Here is a 27,958-nt window from a genome sequence, read left to right as displayed (position 1 = left end):
TGTTAGGGTACGAGTTAGTGTTAGCGTACGGGTTAGAATTAGGGGATGGTTTAGGGTAAGGATTCGGGTAAGGGTTAGGCTTAGGGTTAGGGTTAGGTTTAGGGTTAGGGGACGGGGACGGTTTAGGGTACAGGTTAGGATATGACAATGGTTTAAGGTGAGCGTACCTGTTAGGGTACGGGTTAGTGTTAGCGTACGGGTTAGGATTAGGTGACGGGTTAGGGTAAGTCTTCGGGTAGGGGTTAGGGTTAGGGTTAGGGTTAGGGTTAGGGGACGGGGACGGTTTAGGGTACAGGTTAGGGTACGACAACGGTTTAGGGTGAGCGTACGTGTTAGGGTACGGGTTAGTGTTAGGTTACGGGTTAGGATTAGGGGACGTGTTAGGGTAAGGCTTCGGGTAAGGGTTAGGGTTAGGGTTAGGGTTAGCGTTAGGGTTACGGGACGGGGACGATTTAGGGTACAGGTTAGGGTAACAACGGTTTAGTGTCAGCGTACGTGTTAGGGCACGGGCTAGTGTTAGTGTACGGGTTAGGATTAGCGGACGGGTTAGAGGAAGGCTTCGGGTAAGGGTTAGGGTTAGGGTTAGCGTTAGGATTAGGGGATGGGGACTGTTTATGGTACAGGTTAGGGTACGACAACGGTTTAGGTTGAGCATACGTGCTAGGGTACTGGTTAGTGTTAGCGTACGGGTTAGGATTAGGGGAGGGTCAGGGTAAGGCTTCGGGTAAGGGTTAGGGTTAGGGTTAGGGGACGGGGATGGGGACGGGGACGGTTTAGTGTTCAGGTTAGGGTACGAAAAGGGTTTAGGTTGAGCGTACGTGTTAGGGTATGGGTTTGTGGTAGCGTATGGGTTAGGATTAGGGGACGGGTTAGGGTAAGGCTTCGGGTAAGATTTAGTGTTAGGGTTAGGGTTATGGTTAGGGGACGGGGACGGTTTACGGTACAGGTTAGGGTACGACAATGGTTTATCGTATGCGTATGTATTAGGGTACGGGTTAGTGTTAAAGTACGGGTTAGGATTAGGGGACGGGTTAGGGTAAGGCTTCGGGTAAGGGTTAGGCTTAGGCTTAGGGTTAGCGTTAGGGTTAGGGGATGGGGACGGTTTAGGGTACAGGTTAGGGTACGACAACGGTTTAGGGTGAGCGTACGTGTTAGGTTACGGGTTAGTGTTAGCGTACGGGTTAGGATTAGGGGATGGGTTAGGTTAAGGCTTTGGGTAAGGGTTAGGGTTAGGGTTAGGGTTAGGGTTAGGGTTAGGGTTAGGGGACGGGGACGGTTTAGGGTACAGGCTAGGGTACGACAACGGTTTAGCGTGAGCGTACGTGTTAGAGTACGGGTTAGTGTTAATGTACGGGTTAGGATTAGGGGAAGGGTTAGGGTAAGGCTTCGGGTAGGGGTTAGGGTTAGGGTTAGGGTTAGGGTTAGGGGACGGTGACGGTTTAGGGTACAGGTTAGGGTACGACAAACGTTTAGGGTGAGCGTACCTGTTAGCGTACGGGTTAGTGTTAGTGTACGGGTTAGGATTAGGGGACGGGTTAGGGTAAGGCTTCAGGTAAGGGTTAGGGTTAGGGTTAGGGTTAGGGTTAGGGGATGGGGACAGTTTAGGGTACAGATTAGGGTACGACAACGGTTTAGGGTGAGCGTACGTGTTAGGGTACGGGTTAGTGTTAGGTTACGGGTTAGGATTAGGGGACGGGTTAGGGTAAGGCTTCGGGTAAGGGTTAGCGTTAGGGTTAGCGTTAGCGTTAGGATTACGGGACGGGGAGATTTAGGGTACAGGTTAGGGTAACAACGGTTTAGTGTGAGCGTACGTGTTAGGGTACGGGTTAGTATTAGCGTACGGGTTAGGATTAGCGGACGGGTTAGAGGAAGGCTTTGGGTAAGGGTTAGGGTTAGGGTTAGGGTTAGCGTTAGGATTAGCGGACGGGGACTGTTTATGGTACAGGTTAGGGTAAGGCAACGGCTTAGGTTGAGCATACGTGTTAGGGTACTGGTTAGTGTTAGCGTACGGGTTAGGATTAGGGGAGGGTTTGGGTAAGGCTTCAGGTAAGGGTTAGGGTTAGGGGACGGGGCAGTTTAGGGTACAGGTTAGGGTAAGACAACGGTTTAGGGTGAGCGTACGTGTTAGGGTACGGTTTAGTGTTAGCGTACGGGTTAGGATTAGGGGATGGTTTAGGGTACAGTTTAGGGTAAGACAATGGTTTAGGGTGAGCGTACGTGTTAGGGTACGGTTTAGTGTTAGCGTAAGGGTTAGAACTAGGGGACGGGTTAGGGTAAGGCTTCGGGTAAGGGGTACGGTTAGGCTTAGGGTTAGTGTTAGGGGACGGGGATGGTTTAGGGTACAGGTAAGGGTACGACAACGGTTTAGGGTGAGCGTACGTGTTAGGGTACGGGTTACTGTTAGCGTACGGGTTAGGATTAGTGGACGGGTTAGGGTAAGGCTTCGGGAGAGTGTTATGGTTAGGGGTAGGGTTAGGGTTAGGGTTAGGGGACGGTTTAGGGTACAGGTTATGGTACGACACGGTTTAGAGTGAGCGTACGTGTTAGTGTACGGGTTAGTGGTAGCGTACGAGTTAGGATTAGGGGACGGGTTAGGGTAAGGCTTCGGGTAAGGGTTAGGTTTAGGGTTAGGGTTATGGGACGGGGACGGTTTAGGGTACAGGTTTGGGTACGACAACGGTTTAGGGTGAGCGTACGTGTTAGGGTACAGATTAGTGTTAGCGTACGGGTTAGGATTAGGGGATGGGTTAGCGTAAGGCTTTGGGTAAGGGTTAGGTTTAGGGTTAGGGTTAGCGTTAGGGTTAGGGGATGGGGACGGTTTAGGGTACAGGTTAGGATACGACAACGGTTTCGGGTGAGCGTACGTGTTAGGGTACGGATTAGTGTTAGCGTACATGTTAGGATTAGGGGACGGGTTAGGGTAAGGCTTCGGGTAAGGGTTAGGGTTAGGGTTAGGGTTAGGGGACGGAGACGGTTTAGGGTACAGGTTAGGGTACGACAACGGTTTAGGGTGAGCGTACGTGTTAGGATACGGGTTAGTGTTAGCGTACGGGTTAGGATTAAGGGACGGGTTAGGGTAAGGCTTCGGGTAAGGGTTAGTGTTAGGGTTAGGGTTAGGGTTAGGGTTAGGGTACGGGGACGCTTTAGGGTACAGGTTAGGGTACGACAACGGTATAGGGTGAGCGTACGAGTTAGGGTATGGGTTAGAGTTAGCGTACGGGTTAGGATTAGTGGACGGTTAAGGGTAAGGCTTCGGGTAAGGGTTAGGGTTAGGGTTAGGGTTAGGTTTAGGGTTAGGCGACGGGGACGGTTTAGGGTACAGGTTAGGGTACGACAACGGTTTAGGGTGAGCGTACGTGTTAGGGTACAGATTAGTGTTAGCGTACGTGTTAGGATTAGGGGACGGGTTAGGGTAAGACTTTGGGTAAGTGTTAGGGTTAGGGTTAGGGGACGGGGACTCTTTAGTGTACAGGTTAGGGTATGAAAACGGTTCAGGGTGCGCTTACGTGTTAGGTTATGGGTTAGTGTTAGCGTACGGGTTAGGATTAGGGGACGGGTAAGTGTAAGGCTTCGGGTAAGGGTTAGGCTTAGGTTTAGGTTTAGCGTTAGGCTTAGGGGACGGGGACGGTTTAGGGTAGAGGTTAGTGTACGACAACAGTTTAGGTTGAGCCTATGTGTTAGGTTACGGGTTAGTGTTAGCGTACGGGTTAGGATTAGGGGACGGTTTAGGGTAAGGCTTCGGGTAAGGGTTAGGGTTAGGTTTGGGTTTAGCGTTAGGATTAGGGGACGGGGATGGATTAGGTTACAGGTTAGGGTACTACAACGGTTTAGGGTGAGCGTACGTGTTAGGGTACGGGTTAGTGTTAGCGTACGGGTTAGGATTAGGGGACGGGTTAGGGTAAGGTTTCGGTTAAGGGTTATAGTTAGAGTTAGGGTTAGGGGACGGGGACGGTTTAGGGTACAGGTTAGGGTATGACAACGTTTTATGTTGAGCGTACGTGTTAGGGTATGGGTTAGTGTTAGCGTACGAGTTAGGATTAGGGGACGGGTTAGGGTAAGGATTCGGGTAAGGATTAGTGTTAGGGTTAGGGTTAGGGATAGGTGATGGGGACGTTTTAGGGTACAGGTTAGGGTACGACAACGGTTTAAGGTGAGTGTACGTATTAGGGTACGGGTTAGTGTTAGCGTACGGGTTAGGATTAGGGGACGGGTTAGGGTAAGGCTTCGGGTAAGGGTTAGGGTTAGAGTTAGGGTTAGCGTTAGGGTTCGGGAACGGGGACGCTTTAGGGTACAGGTTAGGGTACGACAAAGGTTTAGGGTGAGCGTACGTGTTAGGGTACGGGTTAGTGTTAGCTTACGGTTTAGGATTACGGGACAGGTTAGGGTAAGGCTTCCGGTAAGGTTTAGGGTTAGGTTAGGGTTAGGGTTAGTTTTAGGTTTAGGGTTAGGGGACGGTGACGGTTTAGGATACAGTTTAGTGTACGACAACGGTGTAGGGTGAGCGTACGTGTTAGGGTACGGGTTAGTGTTAGCGTACGGGTTAGGATTAGGGGATGGGTTAGGGTAAGGCTATGGGTAAGGGTTAGGGTTAGGGTTAGGGTTAGGGGGCGGGGACGATTTAGGGTACAGGTTAGGGTACGACAACGGTTTAGGGTGACCGTACGTGTTAGGGTACGGGTTAGTGGTAGCGTATGGGTTAGGATTAGGGGACGGGTTAGAGTAAGGCTTCGGGTAAGGGTTAAGGTTAGGTTTAGGGTTAGGGGACGGAGACGGGGACGGTTTAGGGTACAGGTTAGGGTACGACAACGGTTTAGTGTGAGCGTACGTGTTAGGGTACATGTCAGTGTTATCGTACGGGTTAGGATTAAGGGATGGGATAGGGCAAGGCTTCGGGTAAGGGTTAGGGTTAGGGTTAGGGTTAGGGATAGGGGATGGGGACGGGGACGGTATAGGGTACAGGTTAGTGTACGACAACAGTTTAGGGTGAGCGTACGTGTTAGGGTATATGTTAGTGTTAGCGTATGGGTTAGGATTAGGGGACGGGTTTGGGCAAGGCTTTGGGTAAGGGTTAGGGTTAGGGTTAGGGGACAGGGACGGTTTAGGGTACAGGTTAGGGTAGGGCAAAGTTTTAGGGGTTGCGTACGTGTTAGGGTACAGGTTAGTGTTAGCGTACGGGTTAGGATTAGGGGATGGGCTAGTGTAAGGCTTCGGGTAAGGGTTAGGGATAGGGTTAGGGTTAGGGGACGGGGACGGTTTAGGGTACAGGTTAGGGTACGACAACGGTTGAGGGTGAGCGTACGTGTTAGGGTATGGGTTAGTGTTAGCGTACGGGTTAGGATTGGGGGACGGGTTAGGGTAAGGCTTCGGGTAAGGGTTAGGCTTAGGGTTAGGGTTAGGGTTAGTGGACGGGGACGGTTTAGGGTACAGGTTAGGATACGACAATGCTTTAGGGTGAGCGTACGTGTTAGGGTACGGGTTAGTGTTAGCGTACGGTTTAGGATTAGGTGACGGGTTAGGGTAAGGCGTCGTGTAGGGGTTTGCGTTAGGGTTAGGGTTAGGATTAGGGGACGGGGATGGTTTAGGGTACAGGTTAGTGTACGACAACGATTTAGGGTGAGCGTACGAGTTAGGGTACGGGTTAGGGTTAGCGTACGGGTTAGTATTAGTGGACGGTTTAGGGTAAGGCTATGGGTAAGGGTTAGGTTTAGGGTTAGGGTTAGGGTTAGGGTTAGGGTTAGGGGACGGGGACGGTTTAGGGTACAGGTTAGTGTACGACAATGGTGTGGGTGAGCGTACCTGTTAGGGTACGGGTTAGTGTTAGCGTACAGTTTAGAATTAGGGGATGGGTTAGGGTAAGGCTATGGGTGAGGATTAGGGTTAGGGTTAGGGTTAGGGTTAGGGAACGGGGACGGTTTAGGGTACAGGTTAGGGTACGACAACGGTTTAGGGTGAGCGTACGTGTTAGGGTAGGGGTTAGTTTTAGCGTACATGTTAGGATGAGGGGACGGGTTAGGGTTAGGCTTTGGGTAAGGGTTAGGGATAGGGTTAGGGTTAGGGTTAGGGGACGGGGACGGTTTAGGCTACAGGTCAGGGTACGACAACGGTTTAGGGTTAGCGTACGTGTTAGGGTACGGGTTAGTGTTAGCGTATGTGTTAGGATTAGTGGACGGGTTAGGGTAAGGCTTCGGGTAAGGTTTAGGGTTAGGGTTAGTGTTAGGGTTCGGGGACGGGGATGCTTTAGGGTACAGGTTAGGGTACGACAACGGTTTAGGGTGAGTGTACGTGTTAGGGTACGGGTTAGTGTTAGCGTACGGGTTATGATTACGGGACAGGTTACGGTAAGGCTTCGGGCAAGGGTTAGGATTAGTGTTAGGGTTAGGGTTAGGGTTAGGGGACGGGGATGGTTTAGGGTACAGGTGAGTGTACGACAACGGTGTAGGGTGAGCGTACGTGTTAGGGTACGGGTTAGTGTTAGCGTACGGGGTAGAATTAGGGGATTGGTTAGGGTAAGGCTATGGTTAAGGGTTAGGGTTAGGTTTAGGGTTAGGGTTAGGGGACGGGGACGGTTTAGGGTACAGGTTAGGGTACGACAATGGTTTAGGGTGAGCGTACGTGTTAGGGTACGGGTTAGTGTTAGCGTACGGGTTAGGATTAGGGGACAGGTCAGGGTAAGACTTCGGCTAAGGTTTAGGGTTAGGGTTAGCGTTAGGGTTAGTGTTAGGGGATGGGGACGGTTTAGGGTACAGGTTAGGGTACGACAACGGTTTAGGGTGAGCGTACGTATTAGGGTTCGGGTTAGTGTTAGCGTACGGGTTAGGATTAGGTGAGGGGTTAGGGTAAGGCTTCGGGTAAGGGTTATGCTTAGGGTTAGGGTTAGCTTTAGGGTTAGGGGATGGGGACGGTTTAGGGTACAGGTTAGGGTACGACAACGGTGTAGGGTGAGCGTACGTGTTAGAGTACGGGTTAGTGTTAGCGTACGGGTTAGGATTAGGGGACGGGTTAGGGTAAGGCTTCGGGTAAGGGTTAGGGTTAGGGTTAGGGTTAGTGGACGGAGACGGTTTAGGATACAGGTTAGGGTACGACAAAGTTTTATGGTGAGCGTACGTGTTAGGATACGGGTTAGTGTTAGCGTACGGGTTAGGATTACGGGACGGGTTAGGGTAAGGCTTCGGGTAAGGGTTAGGGTTAGGGTTAGGGTTAGGGTTAGGCGACGGGGACGGTTTAGGGTACAGGTTAGGGTACGACAACGGTTTAGGGTGAGCGTACGTGTCAGGGTACAGATTAGTGTTAGCGTATGGGTTAGGATTAGGGGACGGGTTAGGGTAAGACTTTGGGTAAGTGTTAGGCTTAGGGTTAGGGGACGGGGACGTTTTAGTGTACAGGTTAGGGTATGAAAACGGTTCAGGGTGCGCTTACGTGTTAGGTTATGGGTTAGTGTTAGCGTACGGGTTAGGATTAGGGGACGGGTAAGGGTAAGGCTTCGGGTAAGGGTTAGGCTTAGGTTTAGGTTTAGCGTTAGGCTTAGGGGACGGGGACGGTTTAGGGTAGAGGTTAGTGTACGACAACAGTTTAGGTTGAGCCTATGTGTTAGGTTACGGGTTAGTGTTAGCGTACGGGTTAGGATTAGGGGACGGTTTAGGGTAAGGCTTCGGGTAAGGGTTAGGGTTAGGATTGGGTTTAGTGTTAGGGTTAGGGGACGGGGACGGTTTAGGTTACAGGTTAGGGTACTACAACGGTTTAGGGTGAGCGTACGTGTCAGGGTACGGGTTAGTGTTAGCGTACGGGTTAGGATTAGGGGCGGGTTAGGCTAAGGCTTCGGGTAAGGGTTATGGTAAGGGTGAGGGTTAGGGTTAGGGGACAGGGACGGTTTAGGGTACAGGTTAGGGTACGACTACGGTTTAAGGTGAGCGTACATGTTAGGTTACGGGTTAGTGTTAGCGTACGGTTTAGGATTAGGGGACGGATTAGGGTAAGGCTTCGGGTAAGGGATAGGGTTAGGCTTAGGGTTAGGGTTAGGGTTAGGCGACGGGGACGGTTTAGGGTACAGGTTAGTGTACAACAAAGGTGTAGGGTGAGCGTACGTGTTAGGGTACGGGTTAGTGTTAGCTTACGGGTTAGGATTAGGGGATGGGTTAGTGTAAGGCTTCGGGTAAGGGTTAGGGTTAGGGTTAGGGTTAGGGATAGGGGACGGGGACGGTTTACGGTACACGTTAGGGTACGACAACGGTTTAGGGTGAGCGTACGTGTTAGGATACGGGTTAGTGTTAGCGTACGGGTTAGGATTACGGGACGGGTTAGTGTAAGGCTTCGGGTAAGGGTTAGGGTTAGGGTTAGGGGACGGGGACGGGGACGGGGACGGTTTAGGGTACAGGTTAGGGTACGACAACGGTTTAGGGTGAGCGTACGTGTTAGGGTACCGGTTAGTGTTAGCGTATGGCTTAGGATTAGGCGACGGGTTAGGGTAAGGCTTCGGGTAAGGGTTAGGGTTAGGGTTAGGGTTAAGTTTAGGGTTAGGGGACGGGGACGGTTTAGGGTACAGGTTAGGGTACGACAACGGTTTAGGGTGAGCGTACGTGTTAGGGTACAGTTTAGTGTAAGCGTATGGTTTAGGATTAGGGGACGGGTTAGGGTAAGGCTTCGGGTAAGGCTTAGGGTTAGGGTTAAGGTTAGCGTTAGGGTTAGGGAAAGGGGACGGTTTAGGGTACAGTTTAGGGTACGACAACGGTTTAGGGTGAGTGTAAATGTTAGGGTACTGGTTAGTGTTAGCGTACGGGTTAGGAATAGGGAAGGGTTAGGGTAAGGCTTCGGGTAAGGGTTAGGGTTAGGGTTAGGTGACGGGGACGGGGACGGTTTAGTGTTCAGGTTAGGGTACGACAACGGTTTAGGGTGACCGTACGTGTTAGGGTATGGGTTTGTGTTAGCGTACGGGTTAGGATTAGGCGACGGGTTAGGGTAAGGCTTCGGTTAAGGGTTAGTGTTAGGGTTAGGGTTATGGTTAGGGGACCGGGACGGTTTATGGTACAGGTTAGTGTACGACAAAGGTTTATCGTGTGCGTACGTGTTAGGGTACGGTTTAGTGTTAATGTACGGGTTAGGATTAGGGGACGGGTTAGGGTAAGGCTTCGGGTAGGGGTTAGGGTTAGGGTTAGGGTTAGGGTTAGGGTTAGGGGATGGGGACGGTTTAGGGTACAGATTAGGGTACGACAACGGTTTAGGGTGAGCGTATGTGTTAGGGTACGGGCTAGTGTTAGGTTACGGGTTAGGATTAGGGGACGGGTTAGAGTAAGGCTTCGGGTAAGGGTTAGATTTAGGGTTAGCGTTAGCGTTAGTGTTACGGGACGGGGACGATTTAGGGTACAGGTTAGGGTAACAACGGTTTAGTGTGAGCGTACGTGTTAGGGTATGGGTTAGTGTTAGCATACGGGTTAGGATTAGCGGACGGGTTAGAGGAAGGCTTCGGGTAAGGGTTAGGGTTGGGGTTAGGGTTAGCGTTAGGATTAGGGGACGGGGACTGTTTATGGTACAGGTTAGGGTAAGGCAACGGTTTAGGTTGAGCGTACGTGTTAGGGTACTGGTTAGTGTTAGCGTACGGGTTAGGATTAGGGGAGGGTTTGGGTAAGGCTTCGGGTATGGGTTAGGGTTAGGGTTAGGGTTAGGGGACGGGGACGGGGACGGGCACGATTTAGTGTTCAGGTTAGGGTACGAAAACGTTTTAGGGTGAGCGTACGTGTTAGGGAATGGGTTTGTGGTAGCGTACGGGTTAGGATTAGGGGACGGGTTAGGGTAAGGCTTCGGGTAAGGTTTAGTGTTAGGGTTATGGTTATGGTTAGGGGACGGGGACGGTTTACGTTACAGGTTAGGGTACGTCAACGGTTTATCGTGTGCTTACGTATTGGGGTATGGGTTAGTGTTAACGTACGGGTTAGTATTAGGGGACGGTTTAGGGTAAGGCTTCTGGTGAGGGTTAGGGTTAGGGTTAGGGTTAGGGTTAGGGGACGGGGATGGTTTAGGGTACAGGTTAGGGTACGACAACGGTTTGGGGTGAGCGTACGTTTTAGGGTACGGGTTATGTTAGCGTACGGGTTAGGATTAGGGGAGGGGTTAGGGTAAGGCTTCGGGTTAGGGTTAGGGTTAGGGTTAGGGTTAGGGTTAGGGGACGCAGACGGTTTAGGGTACCGGTTAGGGTACGACAATGGTTTAGGGTGAGCGTACGTGTTAGGGTACGGGTTAGTGTTAGCGTACGGGTTAGGATTAGGGGTCGGGTTAGTGTAAGGCCTCGGGTAAGGGTTAGGGTTAGGGTTAGGGTTAGGGTTAGGGTTAGCAGACGGGGACGGTTTAGGGTACAGGTAAGTGTACGACAATGGTTTAGGGTGAGCGTACGTGTTAGGGTACGGTTTAGTGTTAGCGTACGGGTTAGGAGTAGGGGACGGGTTACGGTAAGCCTTCGGGTAAGTGTTAGGGTTTGGGTTAGGGTTAGGGTTAGGGTTAGTGTTAGGGGACGGTTTAGGGTACAGTTTAGGGTACGACAACGGTTTAGGGTGAGCGTACGTGTTAGGGTACGGCTTAGTGTTAGCGTACGGGTTAGGATTAGGGGACAGGTTAGGGTAAGGCTTCGGGTAAGGGTTATAGTTAGGGTTAGGGTTAGGGGACGGAGACGGTTTAGGGTACAGGTTAGGGTACGACAACGGTTTAGGGTGAGCGTACGTGTTAGGATACGGGTTTGTGTTAGTGTACGGGTTAGGATTAGGGGATGGGATAGGGTAAGGCTTCGGGTAAGTATTAGGGTTATTGTTAGGGTTAGGGTTAGAGTTAGGGGACGGGGACAGTTTAGGGTACAGGTTAGGGTACGACAACGGTTTATGGTGAGCGTACGTGTTAGGGTATGGGTTAGTGTTAGCGTACGGATTAGGATTAGGCGACGGGTTAGGGTAAGGCTTCGGGTAAGGGTTCGGGTTAGAGTTAGGGTTAGGGGACGGGGACGGTTTAGGGTACAAGTTAGGGTACAACGGTTTAGGGTGAGCGTACGTGTTAGGGTACGGGTTAATGTTAGCGTATGGGTTAGGATTTGGGGACGGGTTAGGGTAATGCTTTGGGTATGGGTTAGGGTTAGGGTTAGTGTTAGGGTTAGGGGACGGGGACGGTTTAGGGTATAGGTTAGGGTACAACAACGGTTTAGGGTGAGCATACATGTTAGGGTACGGGTTAGTTTTAGCGTACGTGTTAGGAATAGGGGACGGGTTAGGGTAAGGCTTCGGGTAAGGGTTAGGGTTAGCGTTAGGGTTAACGTTAGGGTTAGGGGACGGGGACGGTTTAGGGTACAGGTTAGGGTACGACAATGGTTTAGGGTGAGCTTATATATTAGGGTACGGGATAGTGTTAGCGTACGGTTAAGATTAGGGGACAGGTTAGTGTATAGCTTCGGTTAATGTTTAGGGTTAGGGTTAGGGTTAGGGGACGGGTACGGTTTAGGGTACAGGTTAGGGTAAGACAACGGTTTAGGGTGAGCGTACGTGTTAGGGTACGGTTTAGTGTTAGCGTACGGGTTAGGATTAGGGGACGGTTTAGGGTAAGGCTTCGGGTAAGTGTTAGGGTTTGCGTTAGGTTTAGGGTTAGGGTTAGGGGATGGTTTAGGGTACAGGTTAAGGTACGACAATGGTTTAGGGTGAGCGTACGTTTTAGGGTACGGGTTAGTGTTAGCGTATGGGTTAGGATTAGGGGACGGGTTACGATAAGGCTTCGGGTAAGGTTTAGGGTTAGGGTTAGGGTTAGCATTAGGGTTAGGGGACGGGGACGGTTTAGGGTACAGGTTAGGGTACGACAACGGTTTAGTGTGAGTGTACGTGTTAGGGTACGGGTTAGTGTTAGCCTACAGGTTAGGATTATGGGACGGGTTAGGGTAAGGCTTCGGGTAAGGGTTAGGGTAAGGGTTAGGGTAAGCGTTAGGGTTAGGGGATGGGGACATTTTAGGGTACAGGTTAGGGTACGACAATGGTTTAGGGTGAGCGTACGTATTAGGGTACGGGTTAGTGTTAGCGTACGGCTTAGGATTAGGGGACAGGTTGGGGTAAAGCTTCGGTTAATGGTTAGGGATAGTTTTAGGGCTAGGGGACGGGGATGGGGACGGGTACGGTTTAGTATTCAGGTTAGGGCACGACAACTGTTTAGGGTGAGCGTACGTGTTAGGGTATGGGCTAGTGTTAGCGTACGGGTTAGAACTAGGGGACGGGTTAGGGTAAGGCTTCGGGTAAGGGGTACGGTTAGGCTTAGGGTTAGGGTTAGGGGACGGGGACGGTTTAGGGTACAGGTAAGGGTACGCCAACGTTTTAGGGTGAGCGTACGTGTTAGGGTACGGGTTAGGATTACGGGACGGGTATGGTAAGGCTTCGGGTAAGGTTTATGGTTAGGGTTAGGGTTAGGGTTAGGGTTAGGGGACGGGGACGGTTTAGGGTAAAGGTTAGGGTAAGACAACGGTTTAGGTTGAGCGTACATGTTAGGGTATGGTTTAGTGTTAGCGTACGGGTTAGGTTTAGGGGACGGTTTAGTGTAAGGCTTCAGGTAAGGCTTAGGTTTTGGGTTAGGTTTAGTGTTAGGGTTAGGGGACGGGGACGCTTTAGTGTACAGGTTAGGGTACGACAACGGTTTAGGGTGAGCGTACGTGTTAGGGTACGGGTTAGTGTTAGCGTACGGGTTAGGATTAGGGGACGGGTTAGGGTAAGGCTTCGGGTAAGAGTTAGGGTTAGGGTTAGGGTTAGGGGACGGGGACAGTTTAGGGTACAGATTAGGGTACGACAACGTTTTAGGGTGAGCGTATGTGTTAGGGTACGGGTTAGTGTTAGCGTACGGGTTAGGATTAGGGGACGGTTTAGGGTAAGGCTTCGGGTAAGGGTTAGGGTTAGGATTGGGTTTAGTGTTAGGGTTAGGGGACGGGGACGGTTTAGGTTACAGGTTAGGGTACTACAACGGTTTAGGGTGAGCGTACGTGTCAGGGTACGGGTTAGTGTTAGTGTACGGGTTAGGATTAGGGGCGGGTTAGGCTAAGGCTTCGGGTAAGGGTTATGGTAAGGGTGAGGGTTAGGGTTAGGGGACAGGGACGGTTTAGGGTACAGGTTAGGGTACGACTACGGTTTAAGGTGAGCGTACATGTTAGGGTACGGGTTAGTGTTAGCGTACGGTTTAGGATTAGGGGACGGATTAGGGTAAGGCTTCGGGTAAGGGATAGGGTTAGGCTTAGGGTTAGGTTTAGGGTTAGGCGACGGGGACGGTTTAGGGTACAGGTTAGTGTACAACAAAGGTGTAGGGTGAGCGTACGTGTTAGGGTACGGGTTAGTGTTAGCTTACGGGTTAGGATTAGGGGATGGGTTAGGGTAAGGCTTCGGGTAAGGGTTAGGGTTAGGGTTAGGGTTAGGGATAGGGGACGGGGACGGTTTACGGTACAGGTTAGTGTACGACAACGGTTTAGGGTGAGCGTACGTGTTAGGATACGAGTTTGTGTTAGCGTACGGGTTAGGATTACGGGACGGGTTAGTGTAAGGCTTCGGGTAAGGGTTAGGGTTAGCGTTAGGGGACGGGGACGGGGACGGGGACGGTTTAGGGTACAGGTTAGGGTACGACAACGGTTTAGGGTGAGCGTACGTGTTAGGGTACCGGTTAGTGTTAGCGTATGGCTTAGGATTAGGCGACGGGTTAGGGTAAGGCTTCGGGTAAGGGTTAGGGTTAGGGTTAGGGTTAAGTTTAGGGTTAGGGGACGGGGACGGTTTAGGGTACAGGTTAGGGTACGACAACGGTTTAGGGTGAGCGTACGTGTTAGGGTACAGTTTAGTGTAAGCGTATGGTTTAGGATTAGGGGACGGGTTAGGGTAAGGCTTCGGGTAAGGCTTAGGGTTAGGGTTAAGGTTAGCGTTAGGGTTAGGGAAAGGGGACGGTTTAGGGTACAGGTTAGGGTACGAAAACGGTTTAGGATGAGCGTACGTGTTAGGGTACTGGTTAGTGTTAGCATACGGGTTAGGAATGGGAAGGGTTAGGGTGAGGCTTCGGGTAAGTGTTAGGGTTAGGGTTAGGGGACGGGGATGGGGACGGTTTAGTGTTCAGGTTAGGGTACGACAATGGTTTAGGGTGAGCGTACGTGTTAGGGTATGGGTTTGTGTTAGCGTACGGGTTAGGATTAGGGGACGGGTTAGGGTAAGGCTTCGGGTAAGGTTTAGTGTTAGGGTTATGGTTATGGTTAGGGGACGGGGACGGTTTACGTTACAGGTTAGGGTACGACAACGGTTTATCGTGTGCTTACGTATTGGGGTACGGGTTAGTGTTAACGTACGGGTTAGTATTAGGGGACGGTTTAGGGTAAGGCTTCTGGTAAAGGTTAAGGTTAGGGTTAGGGTTAGGGTTAGGGGACGCAGACGGTTTAGGGTGAGCGTACGTGTTAGGGTACGGGTTAGTGTTAGCGTATGGTTTAGGATTAGGGGTCGGGTTAGTGTAAGGCTTTGGGTAAGGGTTAGGGTTAGGGTTAGGGTTAGGGTTAGGGTTAGCGGACGGGGACGGTTTAGGGTACAGGTAAGTGTACGACAATGGTTTAGGGTGAGCGTACGTGTTAGGGTACGGTTTAGTGTTAGCGTACGGGTTAGGATTAGGGGACGGGTTACGGTAAGCCTTCGGGTAAGTGTTAGGGTTTGGGTTAGGGTTAGGGTTAGGGTTAGTGTTAGGGGACGGTTTAGGGTACAGGTTAGGGTACGACAACGGTTTATGGTGAGCGTACGTGTTAGGGTATGGGTTAGTGTTAGCGTACGGATTAGGATTAGGCGACGGGTTAGGGTAAGGCTTCGGGTAAGGGTTAGGGTTAGGGTTAGGGTTAGGGGACGGGGACGGTTTAGGGTACAGGTTAGGGTACAATGGTTTAGGGTGAGCGTACGTGTTAGTGTACGGGTTAATGTTAGCGTATGGGTTAGGATTAGGGGACGGGTTAGGGTAATGCTTTGGGTATGGGTTAGGGTTAGGGTTAGTGTTAGGGTTAGGGGACGGGGACGGTTTAGGGTATAGGTTAGGGTACAACAACGGTTTAGGGTGAGCATACATGTTAGGGTACGGGTTAGTTTTAGCGTACGGGTTAGGAATAGGGGACGGGTTAGGGTAAGGCTTCGGGTAAGAGTTAGGGTTAGCGTTAGGGTTAACGTTAGGGTTAGGGGACGGGGACGGTTTAGGGTACAGGTTAGGGTACGACAATGGTTTAGGGTGAGCTTATATATTAGGGTACGGGTTAGTGTTAGCGTACGGGTTAAGATTAGGGGACAGGTTAGTGTATAGCTTCGGTTAATGGTTAGGGTTAGGGTTAGGGTTAGGGGACGGGGACGGTTTAGGGTACAGGTTAGGGTAAGACAACGGTTTAGGGTGAGCGTACGTGTTAGGGTACGGTTTAGTGTTAGCGTACGGGTTAGGATTAGGGGACGGTTTAGGGTAAGGCTTCGGGTAAGTGTTAGGGTTTGGGTTAGGTTTAGGGTTAGGGTTAGGGGATGGTTTAGGGTACAGGTTAAGGTACGACAATGGTTTAGGGTGAGCGTACGTTTTAGGGTACGGGTTAGTGTTAGCGTATGGGTTAGGATTAGGGGACGGGTTACGATAAGGCTTCGGGTAAGGTTTAGGGTTAGGGTTAGGGTTAGCATTAGGGTTATGGGACGGGGACGGTTTAGGGTACAGGTTAGGGTACGACAACGGTTTAGTGTGAGTGTACGTGTTAGGGTACGGGTTAGTGTTAGCCTACAGGTTAGGATTATGGGACGGGTTAGGGTAAGGCTTCGGGTAAAGGTTAGGGTAAGGGTTAGGGTAAGCGTTAGGGTTAGGGGATGGGGACATTTTAGGGTACAGGTTAGGGTACGACAATGGTTTAGGGTGAGCGTACGTATTAGGGTACGGGTTAGTGTTAGCGTACGGCTTAGGATTAGGGGACAGGTTGGGGTAAAGCTTCGGTGAATGGTTAGGGATAGTTTTAGGGCTAGGGGACGGGGATGGGGACGGGTACGGTTTAGTATTCAGGTTAGGGCACGACAACTGTTTAGGGTGAGCGTACGTGTTAGGGTATGGGTTAGTGTTAGCGTATGGGTTAGAACTAGGGGACGGGTTAGGGTAAGGCTTCGGGTAAGGGGTACGGTTAGGCTTACGGTTAGGGTTAGGGGACGGGGACGGTTTAGGGTACAGGTAAGGGTACGCCAACGGTTTAGGGTGAGCGTACGTGTTAGGGTACGGGTTAGTGTAAGCGTACGGGTTAGGATTACGGGACGGGTATGCTAAGGCTTCGGGTAAGGTTTATGGTTAGGGTTAGGGTTAGGGTTAGGGTTAGGGGACGGGGACGGTTTAGGGTAAAGGTTAGGGTAAGACAACGGTTTAGGGTGAGCATACATGTTAGGGTATGGTTTAGTGTTAGCGTACGGGTTAGGATTAGGGGACGGTTTAGTGTAAGGCTTCAGGTAAGGGTTAGGTTTTGGGTTAGGTTTAGTGTTAGGGTTAGGGGACGGGGACGCTTTAGTGTACAGGTTAGGGTACGACAACGGTTTAGGGTGAGCGTACGTGTTAGGGTACGGGTTAGTGTTAGCGTACGGGTTAGGATTAGGGGACGGTTTAGGGTAAGGCTTCGGGTAAGAGTTAGGGTTAGGGTTAGGGGACGGGGACAGTTTAGGGTACAGATTAGGGTACGACAACGTTTTAGGGTGAGCGTATATGTTAGGGTACGGGTTAGTGTTAGCGTACGGGTTAGGATTAAGGGACGGGTTAGGGTAAGGCTTCGGGAGAGGGTTAGGGTTAGGGGTAGGGTTAGGGTTAGGGTTAGTGGACGGGGACGGTTTAGGGTACAGTTTAGGATACGACAACGGTTTAGGGAGAGCGTACGTGTTAGCGTATGGGTTAGTGTTAGCGTACGGGTTAGGATTAGGTGACCGGTTAGGTTAAGGCTTCGGGTAGGGGTTAGGGTTAGGTTTTGGGTTAGGTTTAGGGGACGGGGACGGTTTAGGGTACAGGTTAGGGTACGACAATGGTTTAGGGTGAGCGTACGTGTTAGGGTAAGGGTTAGTGTTAGCGTACGGGTTAGGATTACGGGACGGGTTAGGGTAAGCCTTCGGGTAAGTGTTAGGTTTTGGGTTAAGGTTAGGTTTAGGGTTAGGGGACGGGGATGGTTTAGGATACGGTTTAGGGTACGACAACGTTTTAGGGTGAGCGTACGTGTTAGGGCATTGGTTAGGGTTAGCGTATGGTCTAGGATTAGGGGACGGGTTAGGTTAAGGCTTCGGGTAAGGGTTTGGGTTAGGGTTAGTGTTAGGGTTCGGGGACGGGGAAGGTTTAGGGTACAGGTTAGGGTACGACTACGGTTTAGGGTGAGCGTACGTGTTAGGGAACGGGATAGTGTTAGCGTACGAGTTAGGATTAGGGGACGGGTTAGGGTAAGGCTTCGGGTAAGGGTTAGGGTTAGGGTTAGGGTTAGGGTTAGGGTTAAGTGACGGGGACGGTTTAGTGTACAGGTTAGGGTACGTCAACGGTTTAGGGTGAGCGTACGTGTTAGGGTACAGATTAGTGTTAGCGTACGGTTTAGGATTAGGGGACGGGTTAGGGTAAGACTTCGGGTAAGTGTTAGGGTTACGGTTAGGGTTAGGGGACGGGGACGGTTTAGTGTACAGGTTAGGGTATGAAAACGGTTCAGGGTGCGCGTACGTGTTAGGGTATGGGTTAGTGTTAGGGTACGGGTTAGGATTAAGGGACGGGTTAGGGTAAGGCTTCGGGTAAGGTTTAGACATAGGTTTAGGTTTAGCGTTAGGCTTAGGGGACGGGGACGGTTTAGGGTACAGGTTAGTGTACGACAACAGTTTAGGGTGAGCGTATGTGTTAGGTTACGGGTTAGTGTTAGCATAAGGGTTAGGATTAGGGGACGGTTTAGGGTAAGGCTTCGGGTAAGGATTAGGGTTAGGTTTGGGTTTAGCGTTAGGGTTAGGGGACGGGGACGGTTTAGGTTACAGGTTAGGGTACTACAACGGTTTAGGGTGAGCGTACGTGTTAGGGTACGGGTTAGTGTTAGCGTACGGGTTAGGATTAGGGGCGGGTTAGGCTAAGGCTTCGGGTAAGGGTTACGGTAAGGGTTAGGGTTAGGGTTAGGGGACAGGGACGGTTTAGGGTACAGGTTAGGGTACGACAATGGTTTAGGGTGAGCATACATGTTAGGGTACGGGTTAGTGTTAGCGTATGGGTTAGGATTAGGGGACGGGTTAGGGTAAGGCTTCGGGTAAGGGATAGGGTTAGGGTTAGGGTTAGGGTTAGGGTTAGGCGACGGGGACGGTATAGGGTACAGGTTAGTGTACAACAACGGTGTAGGGTGAGCGTACGTGTTAGGTTACGGGTTAGTGTTAGCGTACGGTTAAGGATTAGGGGATGGGTTAGGGTAAGGCTTCGGGTAAGGGTTAGGGTTAGGTTTAGGTTTAGGGTTAGGGGACGGGGACGGTTTCGGGTACAGGTAAGCGTACGACAACGGTTTAGGGTGAGCGTACGTGATAGGGTACGGGTTAGTGTTAGCGTACGTGTTAGGATTAGGGGACGGGTTAGAGTAAGGCTTCGGGTAAGTGTTAGGGTTAGGGTTAGGGGACAGGGACGGTTTACGGTACATGTTAGGGTACGAGAACGGTTTAGGGTGAGCGTACGTGTTAGGATACGGGTTAGTGTTAGCGTACAGGGTAGGATTACGGGACGGGTTATTGTAAGGCTTCGGGTAAGGGTTAGGGTTAGGGTTAGGGGATGGGGACGGGGACGGGGACGGTTTAGGGCACAGGTTAGGGTACGACAACGGTTTAGGGTGAGCGTACGTGTTAGGATACTGGTTAGTGTTAGCGTATGGGTTAGGATTCGGCGACGGTTTAGGGTAAGGCTTCGGGTAAGGGTTAGGGTTAGGGTTAAGGTTAGGGTTAGGGGACGGGGACGGTTTAGGGTACAGGTTAGGGTATGACAACGCTTTAGGGTGAGCGTACGTGTTAGGGTACAGTTTAGTGTTAGCGTATGGTTTAGGATTAGGGGACGGGTTAGGGTAAGGCTTCGGGTAAGGGTTAGGGTTAGGGTTAAGGTTAGCGTTAGGGTTAGGGAACGGGGACGGTTTAGGGTACAGGTTAGGGTACGACAACGGTTTAGGATGAGCGTACGTGTTAGGGTACGGTTTAGTGTTAGCGTACGGGTTAGGATTAGGGGATGAATTAGAGTAAGACTTCGTGTAAGGGTTAATATTAGGGTTAGGGTTAGCGTTAGAGTTAGGGGACGGGGACGGTTTAGGGTAAAGGTTAGGGTACGACAACGGTTTAGGGTAAGCGTACGTATTAGGGTACGGGTTAGTGTTAGCGTACGGGTTAGGATTAGGGGACGTGTTAGGGTTAGGGTTAGGGTTAGGGGACGGGGACGGGTACGGGGACGGTTTAGTATTCAGGTTAGCGTACGACAACGGTTTAGGGTGAGCGTACGTGTTAGGGTATGGGTTAGTGTTAGCGTACGGGTAGGATTAGGGGACCCGTTAGGGCAAGGCTTCGGGTAAGGGTTAGGGTTAGGGTTAGGGTTAGGGGACAGGGATGGTTTAGGGTACATGTTAGGGTAGGACAACCGTTTAGGGTGAGCGCACGTTTTAGGGTACGAGTTAGTGTTAGCGTACGGGTTAGGATTAGGGGACGGGTTAGGGTAAGGCTTCGGGTAAGGGTTAGGCTTAGGGTTAGGGTTAGGGGACGGGTACGGTTTAGGGTACAGGTTAGGGTACGACAACGGTTTAGGGTGAGCGTACGTGTTAGGGTACGGGTTAGTGTTAGCGTACGGGTTAGAATTAGGGGATGGTTTAGGGTAAGGATTCGGGTAAGGGTTAGGCTTAGGGTTAGGGTTAGGTTTAGGGTTAGGGGACGGGGACGGTTTAGGGTACAGGTTAGGATACGACAATGGTTTAAGGTGAGCGTACCTGTTAGGGTACGGGTTAGTGTTAGCGTACTGGTTAGGATTAGGTGACGGGTTAGGGTAAGTCTTCGGGTAGGGGTTAGGGTTAGGGTTAGGGTTAGGGTTAGGGGACGGGGACGGTTTAGGGTACAGGTTAGGGTACGACAACGGTTTAGGGTGAGCGTATGTGTTAGGGTATGGGTTAGTGTTAGGTTACGGGTTAGGATTAGGGGACGTGTTAGGGTAAGGCTTCGGGTAAGGGTTAGGGTTAGGGTTAGGGTTAGCGTTAGGGTTACGGGACGGGGACGATTTAGGGTACAGGTTAGGGTAACAACGGTTTAGTGTCAGCGTACGTGTTAGGGCACGGGCTAGTGTTAGTGTACGGGTTAGGATTAGCGGACGGGTTAGAGGAAGGCTTCGTGTAAGGGTTAGGGTTAGGGTTAGGGTTAGCGTTAGGATTAGGGAATGGGGACTGTTTATGGTACAGGTTAGGGTACGACAACGGTTTAGGTTGAGCATACGTGCTAGGGTACTGGTTAGTGTTAGCGTACGGGTTAGGATTAGGGGAGGGTCAGGGTAAGGCTTCGGGTAAGGGTTAGGGTTAGGGTTAGGGGACGGGGATGGGGACGGGGACGGTTTAGTGTTCAGGTTAGGGTACGAAAAGGGTTTAGGTTGAGCGTACGTGTTAGGATATGGGTTTGTGGTAGCGTATGGGTTAGGATTAGGGGACGGGTTAGGGTAAGGCTTCGGGTAAGGTTTAGTGTTAGGGTTAGGGTTATGGTTAGGGGACGGGGACGGTTTACGGTACAGGTTAGGGTACGACAATGGTTTATCGTGTGCGTATGTATTAGGGTACGGGTTAGTGTTAAAGTACGGGTTAGGATTAGGGGACGGGTTAGGGTAAGGCTTCGGGTAAGGGTTAGGCTTAGGCTTAGGGTTAGCGTTAGGGTTAGGGGATGGGGACGGTTTAGGGTACAGGTTAGGGTACGACAACGGTTTAGGGTGAGCGTACGTGTTAGGTTACGGGTTAGTGTTAGCGTACGGGTTAGGATTAGGGGATGGGTTAGGTTAAGGCTTTGGGTAAGGGTTAGGGTTAGGGTTAGGGATAGGGTTAGGGTTAGGGGACGGGGACGGTTTAGGGTACAGGCTAGGGTACGACAACGGTTTAGCGTGAGCGAACGTGTTAGAGTACGGGTTAGTGTTAATGTACGGGTTAGGATTAGGGGAAGGGTTAGGGTAAGGCTTCGGGTAGGGGTTAGGGTTAGGGTTAGGGTTAGGGTTAGGGGACGGTGACGGTTTAGGGTACAGGTTAGGGTACGACAAACGTTTAGGGTGAGCGTACCTGTTAGCGTACGGGTTAGTGTTAGTGTACGGGTTAGGATTAGGGGACGGGTTAGGGTAAGGCTTCGGGTAAGGGTTAGGGTTAGGGTTAGGGTTAGGGTTAGGGTTAGGGGATGGGGACAGTTTAGGGTACAGATTAGGGTACGACAACGGTTTAGGGTGAGCGTACGTGTTAGGGTACGGGTTAGTGTTAGGTTACGGGTTAGGATTAGGGGACGGGTTAGGGTAAGGCTTCGGGTAAGGGTTAGCGTTAGGGTTAGCGTTAGCGTTAGGATTACAGGACAGGGAGATTTAGGGTACAGGTTAGGGTAACAACGGTTTAGTGTGAGCGTACGTGTTAGGGTACGGGTTAGTATTAGCGTACGGGTTAGGATTAGCGGACGGGTTAGAGGAAGGCTTTGGGTAAGGGTTAGGGTTAGGGTTAGGGTTAGCGTTAGGATTAGCGGACGGGGACTGTTTATGGTACAGGTTAGGGTAAGGCAACGGCTTAGGTTGAGCATACGTGTTAGGGTACTGGTTAGTGTTAGCGTACGGGTTAGGATTAGGGGAGGGTTTGGGTAAGGCTTCAGGTAAGGGTTAGGGTTAGGGGACGGGGCAGTTTAGGGTACAGGTTAGGGTAAGACAACGGTTTAGGGTGAGCGTACGTGTTAGGGTACGGTTTAGTGTTAGCGTACGGGTTAGGATTAGGGGACGGTTTAGGGTACAGTTTAGGGTAAGACAATGGTTTAAGGTGAGCGTACGTGTTAGGGTACGGTTTAGTGTTAGCGTAAGGGTTAGAACTAGGGGACGGGTTAGGGTAAGGCTTCGGGTAAGGGGTACGGTTAGGCTTAGGGTTAGTGTTAGGGGACGGGGATGGTTTAGGGTACAGGTAAGGGTACGACAACGGTTTAGGGTGAGCGTACGTGTTAGGGTACGGGTTACTGTTAGCGTACGGGTTAGGATTAGTGGACGGGTTAGGGTAAGGCTTCGGGAGAGTGTTATGGTTAGGGGTAGGGTTAGGGTTAGGGTTAGGGGACGGTTTAGGGTACAGGTTATGGTACGACACGGTTTAGGGTGAGCGTACGTGTTAGTGTACGGGTTAGTGGTAGCGTACGAGTTAGGATTAGGGGACGGGTTAGGGTAAGGCTTCGGGTAAGGGTTAGGTTTAGGGTTAGGGTTAGGGGACGGGGACGGTTTAGGGTACAGGTTTGGGTACGACAACGGTTTAGGGTGAGCGTACGTGTTAGGGTACAGATTAGTGTTAGCGTACGGGTTAGGATTAGGGGATGGGTTAGCGTAAGGCTTTGGGTAAGGGTTAGGTTTAGGGTTAGGGTTAGCGTTAGGGTTAGGGGATGGGGACGGTTTAGGGTACAGGTTAGGATACGACAACGGTTTCGGGTGAGCGTACGTGTTAGGGTACGGATTAGTGTTAGCGTACATGTTAGGATTAGGGGACGGGTTAGGGTAAGGCTTCGGGTAAGGGTTAGGGTTAGGGTTAGGGTTAGGGGACGGAGACGGTTTAGGGTACAGGTTAGGGTACGACAACGGTTTAGGGTGAGCGTACGTGTTAGGATACGGGTTAGTGTTAGCGTACGGGTTAGGATTAAGGGACGGGTTAGGGTAAGGCTTCGGGTAAGGGTTAGTGTTAGGGTTAGGGTTAGGGTTAGGGTTAGGGTACGGGGACGCTTTAGGGTACAGGTTAGGGTACGACAACGGTATAGGGTGAGCGTACGAGTTAGGGTATGGGTTAGAGTTAGCGTACGGGTTAGGATTAGTGGACGGTTAAGGGTAAGGCTTCGGGTAAGGGTTAGGGTTAGGGTTAGGTTTAGGGTTAGGGTTCGGGGACGGGGACGCTTTAGGGTACAGGTTAGGTTACGACAACGGCTTAGCGTGAGCGTACGTGTTAGGGTACGGGTTAGTGTTAGCGTACGGGTTAGGATTACGGAACAGGTTAGGTTAAAGCTTCGGGTAAGGGTTAGGGTTAGCGTTAGGGTTAGGGTTAGGGTTAGGGTTAGGGGACGGGGACGGTTTAGGGTACAGGTTAGTGTATGACAACGGTGTAGGGTGAGCGTACGTCTTAGGGTACGGGTTAGTGTTAGCGTACGGGTTAGGTTTAGGGGATGGGTTAGTGTAAGGCTATGGGTAAGTTTTAGGGTTAGGGTTAGGATTAGGGTTAGGGGACGGAGACGGTTTAGGGTACAGGTTAGGGTACGACAACGGTTTAGAGTGAGCGTACGTGTTAGGTTACGGGTTACTGTTAGCGTACGGGTTAGGATTAGGGGAGGGGTTAGGGTAAGGCTTCGGGAAAGGTTTATGCTTAGGGTTAGGGTTAGCGTAAGGGTTAGGGGACGGGGACGGTTTAGGGTACACGTTAGGGTACGACAACGGTTTCGGGTGAGCGTACGTGTTAGGTTACGTGTTAGTGTTAACGTACGGGTTAGGATTAGGGGACGGGTTAGGGTAAGGCTTCGGGTAGGGGTTAGTGTTAGGGTTAGGGCAAGCGTTAGGGTCAGGGGATGGGGACGGTTTAGGGTACAGGTTAGAGTACGACAACGGTTTTGTGTGAGCGTACGTGTTAGGGTATGGGTTAGTATTAGCGTACGGGTTAGGATTAGGGGTCGGGTTAGGGTAAGGCTACGTGTAAGTGTTAGGTTTAGGGTTAGGGTTAGGGTTAGGGTTAGGGTTAGGGGACGGGGATGCTTTAGGGTACGGGTTAGGGTACGACAACGGTTTACGGTTAGCGTACGTGTTAGGGTACGGGTTAGGGTTAGCGTATGGTTTTGGATTAGGGGACGGGTTAGGTTAAGGCTTCGGGTAAGAGTTAGGGTTAGTGTTTGGGTTAGGGTTAGGGGATGGGGAAGGTTTAGGGTACAGGTTAGGGTACGACAATGGTTTAGGGTGAGCGTACGTGTTAGGGTACGGGTTAGTGTTAGCGTACGGGTTAGGATTAGGGGTCGGGTAACGGTAAGCCTTCAGGTAAGGGTTAGGGTTTGGGTTAGGCTTAGGGTTAGGGTTATGGTTAGGGGACGGTTTAGGGTACAGGTTAGGGTACGCCAACGGTTTAGGGTGAGCGTACGTGTTAGGGTACGGCTTAGTGTTAGCGTACGGGGTAGGATTAGGGGACGGGTTAGGGTAAGGCTTCGGTTAAGGGTTATAGTTAGGGTTAGGTTTAGGGGACGGGGACGGTTTAGGGTACAGGTTAGGGTATGACAACGTTTTATGTTGAGCATACGTGTTAGGGTATGGGTTAGTGTTAGCGTACGAGTTAGGATTAGGGGACGGGTTAGGGTAAGGCTTCGGGTAAGGATTAGTGTTAGGGTTAGGGTTAGGGATAGGTGACGGGGACGGTTTAGGGTACAGGTTAAGGTACGACAACGGTTTAAGGTGAGTGTACGTATTAGGGTACGGGTTAGTGTTAGCATACGGGTTAGGATTAGGGGACAGGTTAGGGTAAGGCTTCGGGTAAGGGTTAGGGTTAGAGTTAGGTTTAGCGTTAGGGTTCGGGGACGGGGATGCTTTAGGGTACAGGTTAGGGTACGACAAAGGTTTAGGGTGAGCGTACGTGTTAGGGTACGGGTTAGTGTTAGCGTACGGTTTAGGATTACGGGACAGGTTAGGGTAAGGCTTCCGGTAAGGTTTAGGGTTAGGTTAGGGTTAGGGTTAGTTTTAGGTTTAGGGTTAGGGGACGGGGACGGTTTAGGATACAGGTTAGTGTACGACAACGGTGTAGGGTGAGCGTACGTGTTAGGGTACGGTTTAGTGTTAGCGTACGGGTTAGGATTAGGGGATGGGTTAGGGTAAGGCTATGGGTAAGGGTTAGGGTTAGGGTTAGGGTTAGGGTTAGGGGACGGGGACCGTTAGGGTACAGGTTAGGGTACGACAACGGTTTAGGGTGAGCGTACATGTTTGGGTACAGGTTAGTGTTAGCGTACGGGTTAGGATTAGGGGACAGGTAAGGGTAAGACTTCGGGTAAGGGTTAGGGTTAGTGTTAGGGTTAGGGTTAGTGTTAGGGGACGGGGACGGTTTAGGGTACAGGTTAGGGTATAACAACGGTTTAGGGTGAGCGTACGTGTTAGGGTATGGGTTAGTGTTAGCGTACGGGTTAGGATTAAGGGAGGGTAAGGGTAAGGCTACGGGTAAGGGTTAGGCTTAGGGTTAAGGTTAGCGTTAGGGTTAGGGGACGGGGGGGGTTTAGGGTACAGGTTAGGATACGACAACGGTTTCGGGTGAGCGTACGTGTTAGGGTACGGGTTAGTGTTAGCGTACCGGTTAGGATTAGGGGACGGGTTAGGGTAAGGCTTCGGGTAAGGGTTAGGGTTAGGGTTAGGGTTAGCGTTAGGGTTAGGGGATGGGGACGGTTTATGGTACAGGTTAGAGTACAACAACGGTTTTGGGTGAGCGTACGTGTTACGGTATGGGTTAGTGTTAGCGTACGTGTTAGGATTAGCGGACGGGTTAGGGTAAGGCTTCGGGTAAGTTTTAGGGTTAGGGTTAGGGTTAGGGTTAGTGTTAGGGTTAGGGGACGGGGATGGTTTAGGGTACGGGTTAGGGTACGACTACGGTTTAGGGTGAGCGTACGTGTTATGGTACGGGTTAGGGTTAGCGTATGGTTTAGGATTAGGGGACGGGTTAGGTTACGGCTTTGGGTAAGGGTTACGGTTAGGGTTAGGGTTAGGGTTAGGGGACGGGGAGGCTTTAGGGTACAGGTTAGGGTACGACAATGGTGTAGGGTGAGCGTACGTGTTAGGGTACGTGTTAGTGTTAGCGTACGGGTTAGGATTAGGGGATGTTTTAGGGTAAGGCTATGGGTAAGGATTAGGGTTAGGGTTAGGCTTAGGGGACGGGGACGGTTTAGGGTAGAGGTTAGGGTACGACAACAGTGAAGGGTGAGCGTACATGTTAGGGTACGGTTTAGTGTTAGCGTACGTGTTAGGATTAGGGGATGGGTTAGGGTAAGGCTTCGGGTAAGGGTTAGGGTTTGGGTTAGGTTTAGGGTTAGGGTTAGGGGATGGGGATGGTTTAGGGAACAGGTTAGGGTACAACAACGGTTTAGGGTGAGCGTACGTGTTAGGGTACGTGTTAGTGTTAGCGTACGGGTTAGGATTAGGGGACAGGTTAGGGGAAGGCTTCCGGTAAGGGTTAGTGTTAGGGTTAGGGTTAGTGTTAGGGGACAGGGACAGTTTAGGGTACAGTTCAGGGTATGACAACGGTTTAGGGTGAGCGTACGTGTTAGGGTACGGGTTAGTGTTAACGTACGGGTTAGGATTAGGGGACGGGTTAGGGTAAGGCTTCGGGTAGGGGTTAGTGTTAGGGTTAGGGCAAGCGTTAGGGTCAGGGAATGGGGACGGTTTAGGGTACAGGTTAGAGTACGACAACGGTTTTGTGTGAGCGTACGTGTTAGGGTATGGGTTAGTATTAGCGTACGGGTTAGGATTAGGGGTCGGGTTAGGGTAAGGCTTCGTGTAAGTGTTAGGTTTAGGGTTAGGGTTAGGGTTAGGGTTAGGGTTAGGGGACGGGGATGCTTTAGGGTACGGGTTAGGGTACGACAACGGTTTACGGTTAGCGTACGTGTTAGGGTACGGGTTAGGGTTAGCGTATGGTTTTGGATTAGGGGACGGGTTAGGTTAAGGCTTCGGGTAAGAGTTAGGGTTAGTGTTAGGGTTAGGGTTAGGGGATGGGGAAGGTTTAGGGTACAGGTTAAGGTACGACAACGGTTTAAGGTGAGTGTACGTATTAGGGTACGGGTTAGTGTTAGCGTACGGGTTAGGATTAGGGGTCGGGTAACGGTAAGCCTTCAGGTAAGGGTTAGGGTTTGGGTTAGGCTTAGGGTTAGGGTTATGGTTAGGGGACGGTTTAGGGTACAGGTTAGGGTACGCCAACGGTTTAGGGTGAGCGTACGTGTTAGGGTACGGCTTAGTGTTAGCGTACGGGGTAGGATTAGGGGACGGGTTAGGGTAAGGCTTCGGTTAAGGGTTATAGTTAGGGTTAGGTTTAGGGGACGGGGACGGTTTAGGGTACAGGTTAGGGTATGACAACGTTTTATGTTGAGCGTACGTGTTAGGGTATGGGTTAGTGTTAGCGTACGAGTTAGGATTAGGGGACGGGTTAGGGTAAGGCTTCGGGTAAGGATTAGTGTTAGGGTTAGGGTTAGGGATAGGTGACGGGGACGGTTTAGGGTACAGGTTAAGGTACGACAACGGTTTAAGGTGAGTGTACGTATTAGGGTACGGGTTAGTGTTAGCATACGGGTTAGGATTAGGGGACGGGTTAGGGTAAGGCTTCGGGTAAGGGTTAGGGTTAGAGTTAGGGTTAGCGTTAGGGTTCGGGGACGGGGACGCTTTAGGGTACAGGTTAGGGTACGACAAAGGTTTAGGGTGAGCGTACGTGTTAGGGTACGGGTTAGTGTTAGCGTACGGTTTAGGATTACGGGACAGGTTAGGGTAAGGCTTCCGGTAAGGTTTAGGGTTAGGTTAGGGTTAGGGTTAGTTTTAGGTTTAGGGTTAGGGGACGGGGACGGTTTAGGATACAGGTTAGTGTACGACAACGGTGTAGGGTGAGCGTACGTGTTAGGGTACGGTTTAGTGTTAGCGTACGGGTTAGGATTAGGGGATGGGTTAGGGTAAGGCTATGGGTAAGGGTTAGGGTTAGGGTTAGGGTTAGGGTTAGGGGACGGGGACCGTTAGGGTACAGGTTAGGGTACGACAACGGTTTAGG

This window comes from Delphinapterus leucas, chromosome 4 (genome assembly GCF_059928025.1).
Source record: "Delphinapterus leucas isolate spDelLeu-1000000601 "Yukka" chromosome 4, BTC_Dleu_Yukka2, whole genome shotgun sequence".
NCBI lineage: Eukaryota > Metazoa > Chordata > Mammalia > Artiodactyla > Monodontidae > Delphinapterus > Delphinapterus leucas.
This window is presented reverse-complemented; position numbering follows the sequence as displayed.